Here is a 19,354-nt window from a genome sequence, read left to right on the forward strand (position 1 = left end):
AATGCCGTAAAAATTGCTTGCTAGGTCCGTAAATTTCAGTAAAAGCCTACAATAAAATGTCCGCTCCGAGATTGAAATACTAATCTGTGTTACAAACAGGTGCTGAAAAATGTACATTATCAGAAAATAATCCATAAATGTGTTTTAAAGTTACACCGGATCAAATAAATCCAAATCATGCACTGTTTGTGAACTGTCATCAAAATGTCAATTTCCTACAATGACAAAAGAAATTACATTGTGTGCATTCCGTCTCTATACATGTTGTCTGTTCAAAGTCCCCACCTAAAAAGGAATAAAAAGACTATCTTTTCGTTATTATAAACCCGTGTCACGTGATGTGGCGCGCGCGCTGTACCTAAAATAAAAGAAAAACTTTCCAAACTAAACATGAAACTTCTCCGGTAACAATAATATAGACCCCATACAGAAACAAACAAACAAACAAACAAACAAACAAACAAACAAACACCCCCCCCCCCCCCCAAATTCAATTAATTTTAAAGGGGGAAAGACCCCCTACAATTGCTTTAAAAAAGCAATTGATTTATATTGTAAAAAACCTTTTTAACCATTCTGTTCCGTTAATAAAAAAATTAAAAAAATCTCCCCGAGACCCCCTTTTGCCCCCCCCCCCCTTTTTTTTTTAACCCTCCACTTACAACTGAATATAGGTTGTGTGCTATCTATCCTTTCAACGGAAAACGAACGACAACTCCAGTTTTTTCCATATTATTAGGTCTTTCCACTTTTCTGTGGAAAGCCTATTGTATTTGTTCTGATTATTAGGTCTTTCCACTTTTCTGTGGAAAGCCTATTGTATTTGTTCTGATTATTATTATTATTATTATTATCTTTTTTTTTTTTTTCTTCCGCCAAATTTTGTTCTTGCGATAAATGTTTGTTTCGCAATATGTCGCTTAGATTTTTTTCATATTGTATCGTATAGGTTATGCGCTTTTAAATTTCACCCTGCTAAGCCGAACCATTTTCTTTGTAAGAGTTATCTCCCTATTCACTGTTTGTCATGTGTGTGCATCTCCTTCGTAACAAAATAAGAAAGCGACAAAATTCTTTTTACAAATTGTTCGTTACATCCTCAGGAATTTTTGGCTAATTTGGATCGAAGCGATTCGATGAAATTTTATAGGAGTTATGTACCTTTACGGAATAAATTTGTCGGTATGTTTTTTTAACTCATAAACCGTTAACCGTATAACCCTGGAATGTTTTTATTTGAGCCCCCTGGGTCCTAACTTAGAAAATAAGGTCAAGGTCAAAGGTCAAGGTCATATTTTAGATTTTCATATGTCTTTGATTTCCCTATAATTCTTGAATGGTTATAGATACAGAAAATTTAAGCAGTGAAAAATGTTCAGTACTTCAAGGGGCAACTTTGTTACATTATGACTGTATTGGTTTTACCATTATGTAAGGGACATAACCCCCATTGATGGTTTATAAAAAGCCATTATTAGGCAAAACACTTAAACAAAAGGTCCTTGACCCATAGGGTCTTTTGCAATGACATTGTGAAGCAATGACCTTGACAAAGGTCACAAGGTCAAAGGTCAAGGTCATGTACATATGTGATTTGGGGCACGACTTGAAGATTTTTATGTGTGTTTGCCAACCAACCAACCAACCAACCAATCATGATCAATCAATAATGATCAATCAACAAATCATGATCATGATCAATCAACCAATCATGATCATGATTAATCAATCAATCAATCATGTTTCCGTCTCATGTGTTTAATATAGGGTTCAAGATCTCCTTTGTTTCTTTTTCGCTGTTTCAATTGACCCTTTCCAACGTGTTTAACCAACCAACCAACCAACCAATCAATCAATCAATCAATCAATCAATCAATCATGATCAATCAATCATGATCAATCAATCATGTTTCCGTCTCGTCTCGTGTGTTTAATATAGGGTCCAAGATCTTCTTTGTTTCTTTTTCGCTGTTTCAATTGGCCCTATCCAACGTGTTTAACCAACCAACCAACCAACCAACCAACCAACCAACCAACCAACCAACCAACCAATCAATCAATCAATCAATCAATCAATCAATCAATCATGATCAATCAATCAAGTTTCCGTCTCGTCTCGTGTGTTTAATATAGGGTCCAAGATCTTCTTTGTTTCTTTTTCGCTGTTTCAATTGGCCCTATCCAACGTGTTTAACCAACCAACCAACCAACCAACCAACCAATCAATCAATCAATCAATCAATCAATCAATCAATCAATCAATCAATCAATCATGATCAATCAATCAAGTTTCCGTCTCGTCTCGTGTGTTTAATATAAGGTCCAAGATCTTCTTTGTTTCTTTTTCGCTGTTTCAATTGGCCCTATCCAACGTGTTTAACCAACCAACCAACCAACCAACCAACCAACCAACCAACCAACCAACCAATCAATCAATCATGTTTCCGTCTCGTGTGTTTAATATAGGGTCCAAGATCTTTTTTGTTTCTTTTTCGCTGTTTGAATTGGCCCTATCCAACGTGTTTTACCAACCAACCAACTAATCAATAAATCAATCAATCAATCATGGTCAATCAATCATGATCATGATCAATCAATCATGTTTCATGATCAATCAATCATGTTTCATGAAAAATTGAAATTTAATATTGTTCTTGCGTCACTTCTGAAAAAAAAATCCACATGTACTCTGAAACTACGAATACAATCGACCTCAAAATTTGCAGTCAGCAGGGCATACATGTACTAAAAGTTTGTAAAAAAATTTGGTGCAGATATCTCTCAAAGCTTTTCCTAGAGAAAAAAAATTGCAATGCCGTAAAAATTGCTTGCTAGGTCCGTAAATTTCAGTAAAAGCCTACAATAAAATGTCCGCTCCGAGATTGAAATACTAATCTGTGTTACAAACAGGTGCTGAAAAATGTACATTATCAGAAAATAATCCATAAATGTGTTTTAAAGTTACACCGGATCAAATAAATCCAAATCATGCACTGTTTGTGAACTGTCATCAAAATGTCAATTTCCTACAATGACAAAAGAAATTACATTGTGTGCATTCCGTCTCTATACATGTTGTCTGTTCAAAGTCCCCACCTAAAAAGGAATAAAAAGACTATCTTTTCGTTATTATAAACCCGTGTCACGTGATGTGGCGCGCGCGCTGTACCTAAAATAAAAGAAAAACTTTCCAAACTAAACATGAAACTTCTCCGGTAACAATAATATAGACCCCATACAGAAACAAACAAACAAACAAACAAACAAACAAACAAACAAACACCCCCCCCCCCCCCCAAATTCAATTAATTTTAAAGGGGGAAAGACCCCCTACAATTGCTTTAAAAAAGCAATTGATTTATATTGTAAAAAACCTTTTTAACCATTCTGTTCCGTTAATAAAAAAATTAAAAAAATCTCCCCGAGACCCCCTTTTGCCCCCCCCCCCTTTTTTTTTTAACCCTCCACTTACAACTGAATATAGGTTGTGTGCTATCTATCCTTTCAACGGAAAACGAACGACAACTCCAGTTTTTTCCATATTATTAGGTCTTTCCACTTTTCTGTGGAAAGCCTATTGTATTTGTTCTGATTATTAGGTCTTTCCACTTTTCTGTGGAAAGCCTATTGTATTTGTTCTGATTATTATTATTATTATTATTATCTTTTTTTTTTTTTTCTTCCGCCAAATTTTGTTCTTGCGATAAATGTTTGTTTCGCAATATGTCGCTTAGATTTTTTTCATATTGTATCGTATAGGTTATGCGCTTTTAAATTTCACCCTGCTAAGCCGAACCATTTTCTTTGTAAGAGTTATCTCCCTATTCACTGTTTGTCATGTGTGTGCATCTCCTTCGTAACAAAATAAGAAAGCGACAAAATTCTTTTTACAAATTGTTCGTTACATCCTCAGGAATTTTTGGCTAATTTGGATCGAAGCGATTCGATGAAATTTTATAGGAGTTATGTACCTTTACGGAATAAATTTGTCGGTATGTTTTTTTAACTCATAAACCGTTAACCGTATAACCCTGGAATGTTTTTATTTGAGCCCCCTGGGTCCTAACTTAGAAAATAAGGTCAAGGTCAAAGGTCAAGGTCATATTTTAGATTTTCATATGTCTTTGATTTCCCTATAATTCTTGAATGGTTATAGATACAGAAAATTTAAGCAGTGAAAAATGTTCAGTACTTCAAGGGGCAACTTTGTTACATTATGACTGTATTGGTTTTACCATTATGTAAGGGACATAACCCCCATTGATGGTTTATAAAAAGCCATTATTAGGCAAAACACTTAAACAAAAGGTCCTTGACCCATAGGGTCTTTTGCAATGACATTGTGAAGCAATGACCTTGACAAAGGTCACAAGGTCAAAGGTCAAGGTCATGTACATATGTGATTTGGGGCACGACTTGAAGATTTTTATGTGTGTTTGCCAACCAACCAACCAACCAACCAATCATGATCAATCAATAATGATCAATCAACAAATCATGATCATGATCAATCAACCAATCATGATCATGATTAATCAATCAATCAATCATGTTTCCGTCTCATGTGTTTAATATAGGGTTCAAGATCTCCTTTGTTTCTTTTTCGCTGTTTCAATTGACCCTTTCCAACGTGTTTAACCAACCAACCAACCAACCAATCAATCAATCAATCAATCAATCAATCAATCATGATCAATCAATCATGATCAATCAATCATGTTTCCGTCTCGTCTCGTGTGTTTAATATAGGGTCCAAGATCTTCTTTGTTTCTTTTTCGCTGTTTCAATTGGCCCTATCCAACGTGTTTAACCAACCAACCAACCAACCAACCAACCAACCAACCAACCAACCAACCAACCAATCAATCAATCAATCAATCAATCAATCAATCAATCATGATCAATCAATCAAGTTTCCGTCTCGTCTCGTGTGTTTAATATAGGGTCCAAGATCTTCTTTGTTTCTTTTTCGCTGTTTCAATTGGCCCTATCCAACGTGTTTAACCAACCAACCAACCAACCAACCAACCAATCAATCAATCAATCAATCAATCAATCAATCAATCAATCAATCAATCAATCATGATCAATCAATCAAGTTTCCGTCTCGTCTCGTGTGTTTAATATAAGGTCCAAGATCTTCTTTGTTTCTTTTTCGCTGTTTCAATTGGCCCTATCCAACGTGTTTAACCAACCAACCAACCAACCAACCAACCAACCAACCAACCAACCAACCAATCAATCAATCATGTTTCCGTCTCGTGTGTTTAATATAGGGTCCAAGATCTTTTTTGTTTCTTTTTCGCTGTTTGAATTGGCCCTATCCAACGTGTTTTACCAACCAACCAACTAATCAATAAATCAATCAATCAATCATGGTCAATCAATCATGATCATGATCAATCAATCATGTTTCATGATCAATCAATCATGTTTCATGAAAAATTGAAATTTAATATTGTTCTTGCGTCACTTCTGAAAAAAAAATCCACATGTACTCTGAAACTACGAATACAATCGACCTCAAAATTTGCAGTCAGCAGGGCATACATGTACTAAAAGTTTGTAAAAAAATTTGGTGCAGATATCTCTCAAAGCTTTTCCTAGAGAAAAAAAATTGCAATGCCGTAAAAATTGCTTGCTAGGTCCGTAAATTTCAGTAAAAGCCTACAATAAAATGTCCGCTCCGAGATTGAAATACTAATCTGTGTTACAAACAGGTGCTGAAAAATGTACATTATCAGAAAATAATCCATAAATGTGTTTTAAAGTTACACCGGATCAAATAAATCCAAATCATGCACTGTTTGTGAACTGTCATCAAAATGTCAATTTCCTACAATGACAAAAGAAATTACATTGTGTGCATTCCGTCTCTATACATGTTGTCTGTTCAAAGTCCCCACCTAAAAAGGAATAAAAAGACTATCTTTTCGTTATTATAAACCCGTGTCACGTGATGTGGCGCGCGCGCTGTACCTAAAATAAAAGAAAAACTTTCCAAACTAAACATGAAACTTCTCCGGTAACAATAATATAGACCCCATACAGAAACAAACAAACAAACAAACAAACAAACAAACAAACAAACACCCCCCCCCCCCCCCAAATTCAATTAATTTTAAAGGGGGAAAGACCCCCTACAATTGCTTTAAAAAAGCAATTGATTTATATTGTAAAAAACCTTTTTAACCATTCTGTTCCGTTAATAAAAAAATTAAAAAAATCTCCCCGAGACCCCCTTTTGCCCCCCCCCCCTTTTTTTTTTAACCCTCCACTTACAACTGAATATAGGTTGTGTGCTATCTATCCTTTCAACGGAAAACGAACGACAACTCCAGTTTTTTCCATATTATTAGGTCTTTCCACTTTTCTGTGGAAAGCCTATTGTATTTGTTCTGATTATTAGGTCTTTCCACTTTTCTGTGGAAAGCCTATTGTATTTGTTCTGATTATTATTATTATTATTATTATCTTTTTTTTTTTTTTCTTCCGCCAAATTTTGTTCTTGCGATAAATGTTTGTTTCGCAATATGTCGCTTAGATTTTTTTCATATTGTATCGTATAGGTTATGCGCTTTTAAATTTCACCCTGCTAAGCCGAACCATTTTCTTTGTAAGAGTTATCTCCCTATTCACTGTTTGTCATGTGTGTGCATCTCCTTCGTAACAAAATAAGAAAGCGACAAAATTCTTTTTACAAATTGTTCGTTACATCCTCAGGAATTTTTGGCTAATTTGGATCGAAGCGATTCGATGAAATTTTATAGGAGTTATGTACCTTTACGGAATAAATTTGTCGGTATGTTTTTTTAACTCATAAACCGTTAACCGTATAACCCTGGAATGTTTTTATTTGAGCCCCCTGGGTCCTAACTTAGAAAATAAGGTCAAGGTCAAAGGTCAAGGTCATATTTTAGATTTTCATATGTCTTTGATTTCCCTATAATTCTTGAATGGTTATAGATACAGAAAATTTAAGCAGTGAAAAATGTTCAGTACTTCAAGGGGCAACTTTGTTACATTATGACTGTATTGGTTTTACCATTATGTAAGGGACATAACCCCCATTGATGGTTTATAAAAAGCCATTATTAGGCAAAACACTTAAACAAAAGGTCCTTGACCCATAGGGTCTTTTGCAATGACATTGTGAAGCAATGACCTTGACAAAGGTCACAAGGTCAAAGGTCAAGGTCATGTACATATGTGATTTGGGGCACGACTTGAAGATTTTTATGTGTGTTTGCCAACCAACCAACCAACCAACCAATCATGATCAATCAATAATGATCAATCAACAAATCATGATCATGATCAATCAACCAATCATGATCATGATTAATCAATCAATCAATCATGTTTCCGTCTCATGTGTTTAATATAGGGTTCAAGATCTCCTTTGTTTCTTTTTCGCTGTTTCAATTGACCCTTTCCAACGTGTTTAACCAACCAACCAACCAACCAATCAATCAATCAATCAATCAATCAATCAATCATGATCAATCAATCATGATCAATCAATCATGTTTCCGTCTCGTCTCGTGTGTTTAATATAGGGTCCAAGATCTTCTTTGTTTCTTTTTCGCTGTTTCAATTGGCCCTATCCAACGTGTTTAACCAACCAACCAACCAACCAACCAACCAACCAACCAACCAACCAACCAACCAATCAATCAATCAATCAATCAATCAATCAATCAATCATGATCAATCAATCAAGTTTCCGTCTCGTCTCGTGTGTTTAATATAGGGTCCAAGATCTTCTTTGTTTCTTTTTCGCTGTTTCAATTGGCCCTATCCAACGTGTTTAACCAACCAACCAACCAACCAACCAACCAATCAATCAATCAATCAATCAATCAATCAATCAATCAATCAATCAATCAATCATGATCAATCAATCAAGTTTCCGTCTCGTCTCGTGTGTTTAATATAAGGTCCAAGATCTTCTTTGTTTCTTTTTCGCTGTTTCAATTGGCCCTATCCAACGTGTTTAACCAACCAACCAACCAACCAACCAACCAACCAACCAACCAACCAACCAATCAATCAATCATGTTTCCGTCTCGTGTGTTTAATATAGGGTCCAAGATCTTTTTTGTTTCTTTTTCGCTGTTTGAATTGGCCCTATCCAACGTGTTTTACCAACCAACCAACTAATCAATAAATCAATCAATCAATCATGGTCAATCAATCATGATCATGATCAATCAATCATGTTTCATGATCAATCAATCATGTTTCATGAAAAATTGAAATTTAATATTGTTCTTGCGTCACTTCTGAAAAAAAAATCCACATGTACTCTGAAACTACGAATACAATCGACCTCAAAATTTGCAGTCAGCAGGGCATACATGTACTAAAAGTTTGTAAAAAAATTTGGTGCAGATATCTCTCAAAGCTTTTCCTAGAGAAAAAAAATTGCAATGCCGTAAAAATTGCTTGCTAGGTCCGTAAATTTCAGTAAAAGCCTACAATAAAATGTCCGCTCCGAGATTGAAATACTAATCTGTGTTACAAACAGGTGCTGAAAAATGTACATTATCAGAAAATAATCCATAAATGTGTTTTAAAGTTACACCGGATCAAATAAATCCAAATCATGCACTGTTTGTGAACTGTCATCAAAATGTCAATTTCCTACAATGACAAAAGAAATTACATTGTGTGCATTCCGTCTCTATACATGTTGTCTGTTCAAAGTCCCCACCTAAAAAGGAATAAAAAGACTATCTTTTCGTTATTATAAACCCGTGTCACGTGATGTGGCGCGCGCGCTGTACCTAAAATAAAAGAAAAACTTTCCAAACTAAACATGAAACTTCTCCGGTAACAATAATATAGACCCCATACAGAAACAAACAAACAAACAAACAAACAAACAAACAAACAAACACCCCCCCCCCCCCCCAAATTCAATTAATTTTAAAGGGGGAAAGACCCCCTACAATTGCTTTAAAAAAGCAATTGATTTATATTGTAAAAAACCTTTTTAACCATTCTGTTCCGTTAATAAAAAAATTAAAAAAATCTCCCCGAGACCCCCTTTTGCCCCCCCCCCCTTTTTTTTTTAACCCTCCACTTACAACTGAATATAGGTTGTGTGCTATCTATCCTTTCAACGGAAAACGAACGACAACTCCAGTTTTTTCCATATTATTAGGTCTTTCCACTTTTCTGTGGAAAGCCTATTGTATTTGTTCTGATTATTAGGTCTTTCCACTTTTCTGTGGAAAGCCTATTGTATTTGTTCTGATTATTATTATTATTATTATTATCTTTTTTTTTTTTTTCTTCCGCCAAATTTTGTTCTTGCGATAAATGTTTGTTTCGCAATATGTCGCTTAGATTTTTTTCATATTGTATCGTATAGGTTATGCGCTTTTAAATTTCACCCTGCTAAGCCGAACCATTTTCTTTGTAAGAGTTATCTCCCTATTCACTGTTTGTCATGTGTGTGCATCTCCTTCGTAACAAAATAAGAAAGCGACAAAATTCTTTTTACAAATTGTTCGTTACATCCTCAGGAATTTTTGGCTAATTTGGATCGAAGCGATTCGATGAAATTTTATAGGAGTTATGTACCTTTACGGAATAAATTTGTCGGTATGTTTTTTTAACTCATAAACCGTTAACCGTATAACCCTGGAATGTTTTTATTTGAGCCCCCTGGGTCCTAACTTAGAAAATAAGGTCAAGGTCAAAGGTCAAGGTCATATTTTAGATTTTCATATGTCTTTGATTTCCCTATAATTCTTGAATGGTTATAGATACAGAAAATTTAAGCAGTGAAAAATGTTCAGTACTTCAAGGGGCAACTTTGTTACATTATGACTGTATTGGTTTTACCATTATGTAAGGGACATAACCCCCATTGATGGTTTATAAAAAGCCATTATTAGGCAAAACACTTAAACAAAAGGTCCTTGACCCATAGGGTCTTTTGCAATGACATTGTGAAGCAATGACCTTGACAAAGGTCACAAGGTCAAAGGTCAAGGTCATGTACATATGTGATTTGGGGCACGACTTGAAGATTTTTATGTGTGTTTGCCAACCAACCAACCAACCAACCAATCATGATCAATCAATAATGATCAATCAACAAATCATGATCATGATCAATCAACCAATCATGATCATGATTAATCAATCAATCAATCATGTTTCCGTCTCATGTGTTTAATATAGGGTTCAAGATCTCCTTTGTTTCTTTTTCGCTGTTTCAATTGACCCTTTCCAACGTGTTTAACCAACCAACCAACCAACCAATCAATCAATCAATCAATCAATCAATCAATCATGATCAATCAATCATGATCAATCAATCATGTTTCCGTCTCGTCTCGTGTGTTTAATATAGGGTCCAAGATCTTCTTTGTTTCTTTTTCGCTGTTTCAATTGGCCCTATCCAACGTGTTTAACCAACCAACCAACCAACCAACCAACCAACCAACCAACCAACCAACCAACCAATCAATCAATCAATCAATCAATCAATCAATCAATCATGATCAATCAATCAAGTTTCCGTCTCGTCTCGTGTGTTTAATATAGGGTCCAAGATCTTCTTTGTTTCTTTTTCGCTGTTTCAATTGGCCCTATCCAACGTGTTTAACCAACCAACCAACCAACCAACCAACCAATCAATCAATCAATCAATCAATCAATCAATCAATCAATCAATCAATCAATCATGATCAATCAATCAAGTTTCCGTCTCGTCTCGTGTGTTTAATATAAGGTCCAAGATCTTCTTTGTTTCTTTTTCGCTGTTTCAATTGGCCCTATCCAACGTGTTTAACCAACCAACCAACCAACCAACCAACCAACCAACCAACCAACCAACCAATCAATCAATCATGTTTCCGTCTCGTGTGTTTAATATAGGGTCCAAGATCTTTTTTGTTTCTTTTTCGCTGTTTGAATTGGCCCTATCCAACGTGTTTTACCAACCAACCAACTAATCAATAAATCAATCAATCAATCATGGTCAATCAATCATGATCATGATCAATCAATCATGTTTCATGATCAATCAATCATGTTTCATGAAAAATTGAAATTTAATATTGTTCTTGCGTCACTTCTGAAAAAAAAATCCACATGTACTCTGAAACTACGAATACAATCGACCTCAAAATTTGCAGTCAGCAGGGCATACATGTACTAAAAGTTTGTAAAAAAATTTGGTGCAGATATCTCTCAAAGCTTTTCCTAGAGAAAAAAAATTGCAATGCCGTAAAAATTGCTTGCTAGGTCCGTAAATTTCAGTAAAAGCCTACAATAAAATGTCCGCTCCGAGATTGAAATACTAATCTGTGTTACAAACAGGTGCTGAAAAATGTACATTATCAGAAAATAATCCATAAATGTGTTTTAAAGTTACACCGGATCAAATAAATCCAAATCATGCACTGTTTGTGAACTGTCATCAAAATGTCAATTTCCTACAATGACAAAAGAAATTACATTGTGTGCATTCCGTCTCTATACATGTTGTCTGTTCAAAGTCCCCACCTAAAAAGGAATAAAAAGACTATCTTTTCGTTATTATAAACCCGTGTCACGTGATGTGGCGCGCGCGCTGTACCTAAAATAAAAGAAAAACTTTCCAAACTAAACATGAAACTTCTCCGGTAACAATAATATAGACCCCATACAGAAACAAACAAACAAACAAACAAACAAACAAACAAACAAACACCCCCCCCCCCCCCAAATTCAATTAATTTTAAAGGGGGAAAGACCCCCTACAATTGCTTTAAAAAAGCAATTGATTTATATTGTAAAAAACCTTTTTAACCATTCTGTTCCGTTAATAAAAAAATTAAAAAAATCTCCCCGAGACCCCCTTTTGCCCCCCCCCCTTTTTTTTTTAACCCTCCACTTACAACTGAATATAGGTTGTGTGCTATCTATCCTTTCAACGGAAAACGAACGACAACTCCAGTTTTTTCCATATTATTAGGTCTTTCCACTTTTCTGTGGAAAGCCTATTGTATTTGTTCTGATTATTAGGTCTTTCCACTTTTCTGTGGAAAGCCTATTGTATTTGTTCTGATTATTATTATTATTATTATTATCTTTTTTTTTTTTTTCTTCCGCCAAATTTTGTTCTTGCGATAAATGTTTGTTTCGCAATATGTCGCTTAGATTTTTTTCATATTGTATCGTATAGGTTATGCGCTTTTAAATTTCACCCTGCTAAGCCGAACCATTTTCTTTGTAAGAGTTATCTCCCTATTCACTGTTTGTCATGTGTGTGCATCTCCTTCGTAACAAAATAAGAAAGCGACAAAATTCTTTTTACAAATTGTTCGTTACATCCTCAGGAATTTTTGGCTAATTTGGATCGAAGCGATTCGATGAAATTTTATAGGAGTTATGTACCTTTACGGAATAAATTTGTCGGTATGTTTTTTTAACTCATAAACCGTTAACCGTATAACCCTGGAATGTTTTTATTTGAGCCCCCTGGGTCCTAACTTAGAAAATAAGGTCAAGGTCAAAGGTCAAGGTCATATTTTAGATTTTCATATGTCTTTGATTTCCCTATAATTCTTGAATGGTTATAGATACAGAAAATTTAAGCAGTGAAAAATGTTCAGTACTTCAAGGGGCAACTTTGTTACATTATGACTGTATTGGTTTTACCATTATGTAAGGGACATAACCCCCATTGATGGTTTATAAAAAGCCATTATTAGGCAAAACACTTAAACAAAAGGTCCTTGACCCATAGGGTCTTTTGCAATGACATTGTGAAGCAATGACCTTGACAAAGGTCACAAGGTCAAAGGTCAAGGTCATGTACATATGTGATTTGGGGCACGACTTGAAGATTTTTATGTGTGTTTGCCAACCAACCAACCAACCAACCAATCATGATCAATCAATAATGATCAATCAACAAATCATGATCATGATCAATCAACCAATCATGATCATGATTAATCAATCAATCAATCATGTTTCCGTCTCATGTGTTTAATATAGGGTTCAAGATCTCCTTTGTTTCTTTTTCGCTGTTTCAATTGACCCTTTCCAACGTGTTTAACCAACCAACCAACCAACCAATCAATCAATCAATCAATCAATCAATCAATCATGATCAATCAATCATGATCAATCAATCATGTTTCCGTCTCGTCTCGTGTGTTTAATATAGGGTCCAAGATCTTCTTTGTTTCTTTTTCGCTGTTTCAATTGGCCCTATCCAACGTGTTTAACCAACCAACCAACCAACCAACCAACCAACCAACCAACCAACCAACCAACCAATCAATCAATCAATCAATCAATCAATCAATCAATCATGATCAATCAATCAAGTTTCCGTCTCGTCTCGTGTGTTTAATATAGGGTCCAAGATCTTCTTTGTTTCTTTTTCGCTGTTTCAATTGGCCCTATCCAACGTGTTTAACCAACCAACCAACCAACCAACCAACCAACCAACCAATCAATCAATCAATCAATCAATCAATCAATCAATCAATCAATCAATCAATCATGATCAATCAATCAAGTTTCCGTCTCGTCTCGTGTGTTTAATATAAGGTCCAAGATCTTCTTTGTTTCTTTTTCGCTGTTTCAATTGGCCCTATCCAACGTGTTTAACCAACCAACCAACCAACCAACCAACCAACCAACCAACCAACCAACCAATCAATCAATCATGTTTCCGTCTCGTGTGTTTAATATAGGGTCCAAGATCTTTTTTGTTTCTTTTTCGCTGTTTGAATTGGCCCTATCCAACGTGTTTTACCAACCAACCAACTAATCAATAAATCAATCAATCAATCATGGTCAATCAATCATGATCATGATCAATCAATCATGTTTCATGATCAATCAATCATGTTTCATGAAAAATTGAAATTTAATATTGTTCTTGCGTCACTTCTGAAAAAAAAATCCACATGTACTCTGAAACTACGAATACAATCGACCTCAAAATTTGCAGTCAGCAGGGCATACATGTACTAAAAGTTTGTAAAAAAATTTGGTGCAGATATCTCTCAAAGCTTTTCCTAGAGAAAAAAAATTGCAATGCCGTAAAAATTGCTTGCTAGGTCCGTAAATTTCAGTAAAAGCCTACAATAAAATGTCCGCTCCGAGATTGAAATACTAATCTGTGTTACAAACAGGTGCTGAAAAATGTACATTATCAGAAAATAATCCATAAATGTGTTTTAAAGTTACACCGGATCAAATAAATCCAAATCATGCACTGTTTGTGAACTGTCATCAAAATGTCAATTTCCTACAATGACAAAAGAAATTACATTGTGTGCATTCCGTCTCTATACATGTTGTCTGTTCAAAGTCCCCACCTAAAAAGGAATAAAAAGACTATCTTTTCGTTATTATAAACCCGTGTCACGTGATGTGGCGCGCGCGCTGTACCTAAAATAAAAGAAAAACTTTCCAAACTAAACATGAAACTTCTCCGGTAACAATAATATAGACCCCATACAGAAACAAACAAACAAACAAACAAACAAACAAACAAACAAACACCCCCCCCCCCCCCCCAAATTCAATTAATTTTAAAGGGGGAAAGACCCCCTACAATTGCTTTAAAAAAGCAATTGATTTATATTGTAAAAAACCTTTTTAACCATTCTGTTCCGTTAATAAAAAAATTAAAAAAATCTCCCCGAGACCCCCTTTTGCCCCCCCCCCTTTTTTTTTTAACCCTCCACTTACAACTGAATATAGGTTGTGTGCTATCTATCCTTTCAACGGAAAACGAACGACAACTCCAGTTTTTTCCATATTATTAGGTCTTTCCACTTTTCTGTGGAAAGCCTATTGTATTTGTTCTGATTATTAGGTCTTTCCACTTTTCTGTGGAAAGCCTATTGTATTTGTTCTGATTATTATTATTATTATTATTATCTTTTTTTTTTTTTTCTTCCGCCAAATTTTGTTCTTGCGATAAATGTTTGTTTCGCAATATGTCGCTTAGATTTTTTTCATATTGTATCGTATAGGTTATGCGCTTTTAAATTTCACCCTGCTAAGCCGAACCATTTTCTTTGTAAGAGTTATCTCCCTATTCACTGTTTGTCATGTGTGTGCATCTCCTTCGTAACAAAATAAGAAAGCGACAAAATTCTTTTTACAAATTGTTCGTTACATCCTCAGGAATTTTTGGCTAATTTGGATCGAAGCGATTCGATGAAATTTTATAGGAGTTATGTACCTTTACGGAATAAATTTGTCGGTATGTTTTTTTAACTCATAAACCGTTAACCGTATAACCCTGGAATGTTTTTATTTGAGCCCCCTGGGTCCTAACTTAGAAAATAAGGTCAAGGTCAAAGGTCAAGGTCATATTTTAGATTTTCATATGTCTTTGATTTCCCTATAATTCTTGAATGGTTATAGATACAGAAAATTTAAGCAGTGAAAAATGTTCAGTACTTCAAGGGGCAACTTTGTTACATTATGACTGTATTGGTTTTACCATTATGTAAGGGACATAACCCCCATTGATGGTTTATAAAAAGCCATTATTAGGCAAAACACTTAAACAAAAGGTCCTTGACCCATAGGGTCTTTTGCAATGACATTGTGAAGCAATGACCTTGACAAAGGTCACAAGGTCAAAGGTCAAGGTCATGTACATATGTGATTTGGGGCACGACTTGAAGATTTTTATGTGTGTTTGCCAACCAACCAACCAACCAACCAATCATGATCAATCAATAATGATCAATCAACAAATCATGATCATGATCAATCAACCAATCATGATCATGATTAATCAATCAATCAATCATGTTTCCGTCTCATGTGTTTAATATAGGGTTCAAGATCTCCTTTGTTTCTTTTTCGCTGTTTCAATTGACCCTTTCCAACGTGTTTAACCAACCAACCAACCAACCAATCAATCAATCAATCAATCAATCAATCAATCATGATCAATCAATCATGATCAATCAATCATGTTTCCGTCTCGTCTCGTGTGTTTAATATAGGGTCCAAGATCTTCTTTGTTTCTTTTTCGCTGTTTCAATTGGCCCTATCCAACGTGTTTAACCAACCAACCAACCAACCAACCAACCAACCAACCAACCAACCAACCAACCAACCAATCAATCAATCAATCAATCAATCAATCAATCAATCATGATCAATCAATCAAGTTTCCGTCTCGTCTCGTGTGTTTAATATAGGGTCCAAGATCTTCTTTGTTTCTTTTTCGCTGTTTCAATTGGCCCTATCCAACGTGTTTAACCAACCAACCAACCAACCAACCAACCAACCAATCAATCAATCAATCAATCAATCAATCAATCAATCAATCAATCAATCAATCATGATCAATCAATCAAGTTTCCGTCTCGTCTCGTGTGTTTAATATAAGGTCCAAGATCTTCTTTGTTTCTTTTTCGCTGTTTCAATTGGCCCTATCCAACGTGTTTAACCAACCAACCAACCAACCAACCAACCAACCAACCAACCAACCAACCAATCAATCAATCATGTTTCCGTCTCGTGTGTTTAATATAGGGTCCAAGATCTTTTTTGTTTCTTTTTCGCTGTTTGAATTGGCCCTATCCAACGTGTTTTACCAACCAACCAACTAATCAATAAATCAATCAATCAATCATGGTCAATCAATCATGATCATGATCAATCAATCATGTTTCATGATCAATCAATCATGTTTCATGAAAAATTGAAATTTAATATTGTTCTTGCGTCACTTCTGAAAAAAAAATCCACATGTACTCTGAAACTACGAATACAATCGACCTCAAAATTTGCAGTCAGCAGGGCATACATGTACTAAAAGTTTGTAAAAAAATTTGGTGCAGATATCTCTCAAAGCTTTTCCTAGAGAAAAAAAATTGCAATGCCGTAAAAATTGCTTGCTAGGTCCGTAAATTTCAGTAAAAGCCTACAATAAAATGTCCGCTCCGAGATTGAAATACTAATCTGTGTTACAAACAGGTGCTGAAAAATGTACATTATCAGAAAATAATCCATAAATGTGTTTTAAAGTTACACCGGATCAAATAAATCCAAATCATGCACTGTTTGTGAACTGTCATCAAAATGTCAATTTCCTACAATGACAAAAGAAATTACATTGTGTGCATTCCGTCTCTATACATGTTGTCTGTTCAAAGTCCCCACCTAAAAAGGAATAAAAAGACTATCTTTTCGTTATTATAAACCCGTGTCACGTGATGTGGCGCGCGCGCTGTACCTAAAATAAAAGAAAAACTTTCCAAACTAAACATGAAACTTCTCCGGTAACAATAATATAGACCCCATACAGAAACAAACAAACAAACAAACAAACAAACAAACAAACAAACACCCCCCCCCCCCCCCCCCCAAATTCAATTAATTTTAAAGGGGGAAAGACCCCCTACAATTGCTTTAAAAAAGCAATTGATTTATATTGTAAAAAACCTTTTTAACCATTCTGTTCCGTTAATAAAAAAATTAAAAAAATCTCCCCGAGACCCCCTTTTGCCCCCCCCCCTTTTTTTTTTAACCCTCCACTTACAACTGAATATAGGTTGTGTGCTATCTATCCTTTCAACGGAAAACGAACGACAACTCCAGTTTTTTCCATATTATTAGGTCTTTCCACTTTTCTGTGGAAAGCCTATTGTATTTGTTCTGATTATTAGGTCTTTCCACTTTTCTGTGGAAAGCCTATTGTATTTGTTCTGATTATTATTATTATTATTATTATCTTTTTTTTTTTTTTCTTCCGCCAAATTTTGTTCTTGCGATAAATGTTTGTTTCGCAATATGTCGCTTAGATTTTTTTCATATTGTATCGTATAGGTTATGCGCTTTTAAATTTCACCCTGCTAAGCCGAACCATTTTCTTTGTAAGAGTTATCTCCCTATTCACTGTTTGTCATGTGTGTGCATCTCCTTCGTAACAAAATAAGAAAGCGACAAAATTCTTTTTACAAATTGTTCGTTACATCCTCAGGAATTTTTGGCTAATTTGGATCGAAGCGATTCGATGAAATTTTATAGGAGTTATGTACCTTTACGGAATAAATTTGTCGGTATGTTTTTTTAACTCATAAACCGTTAACCGTATAACCCTGGAATGTTTTTATTTGAGCCCCCTGGGTCCTAACTTAGAAAATAAGGTCAAGGTCAAAGGTCAAGGTCATATTTTAGATTTTCATATGTCTTTGATTTCCCTATAATTCTTGAATGGTTATAGATACAGAAAATTTAAGCAGTGAAAAATGTTCAGTACTTCAAGGGGCAACTTTGTTACATTATGACTGTATTGGTTTTACCATTATGTAAGGGACATAACCCCCATTGATGGTTTATAAAAAGCCATTATTAGGCAAAACACTTAAACAAAAGGTCCTTGACCCATAGGGTCTTTTGCAATGACATTGTGAAGCAATGACCTTGACAAAGGTCACAAGGTCAAAGGTCAAGGTCATGTACATATGTGATTTGGGGCACGACTTGAAGATTTTTATGTGTGTTTGCCAACCAACCAACCAACCAACCAATCATGATCAATCAATAATGATCAATCAACAAATCATGATCATGATCAATCAACCAATCATGATCATGATTAATCAATCAATCAATCATGTTTCCGTCTCATGTGTTTAATATAGGGTTCAAGATCTCCTTTGTTTCTTTTTCGCTGTTTCAATTGACCCTTTCCAACGTGTTTAACCAACCAACCAACCAACCAATCAATCAATCAATCAATCAATCAATCAATCATGATCAATCAATCATGATCAATCAATCATGTTTCCGTCTCGTCTCGTGTGTTTAATATAGGGTCCAAGATCTTCTTTGTTTCTTTTTCGCTGTTTCAATTGGCCCTATCCAACGTGTTTAACCAACCAACCAACCAACCAACCAACCAACCAACCAACCAACCAACCAACCAACCAATCAATCAATCAATCAATCAATCAATCAATCAATCATGATCAATCAATCAAGTTTCCGTCTCGTCTCGTGTGTTTAATATAGGGTCCAAGATCTTCTTTGTTTCTTTTTCGCTGTTTCAATTGGCCCTATCCAACGTGTTTAACCAACCAACCAACCAACCAACCAACCAACCAATCAATCAATCAATCAATCAATCAATCAATCAATCAATCAATCAATCAATCATGATCAATCAATCAAGTTTCCGTCTCGTCTCGTGTGTTTAATATAAGGTCCAAGATCTTCTTTGTTTCTTTTTCGCTGTTTCAATTGGCCCTATCCAACGTGTTTAACCAACCAACCAACCAACCAACCAACCAACCAACCAACCAACCAACCAATCAATCAATCATGTTTCCGTCTCGTGTGTTTAATATAGGGT

Source organism: Mytilus trossulus, chromosome 9, assembly GCF_036588685.1.
Source record: "Mytilus trossulus isolate FHL-02 chromosome 9, PNRI_Mtr1.1.1.hap1, whole genome shotgun sequence".
Lineage (NCBI taxonomy): Eukaryota > Metazoa > Mollusca > Bivalvia > Mytilida > Mytilidae > Mytilus > Mytilus trossulus.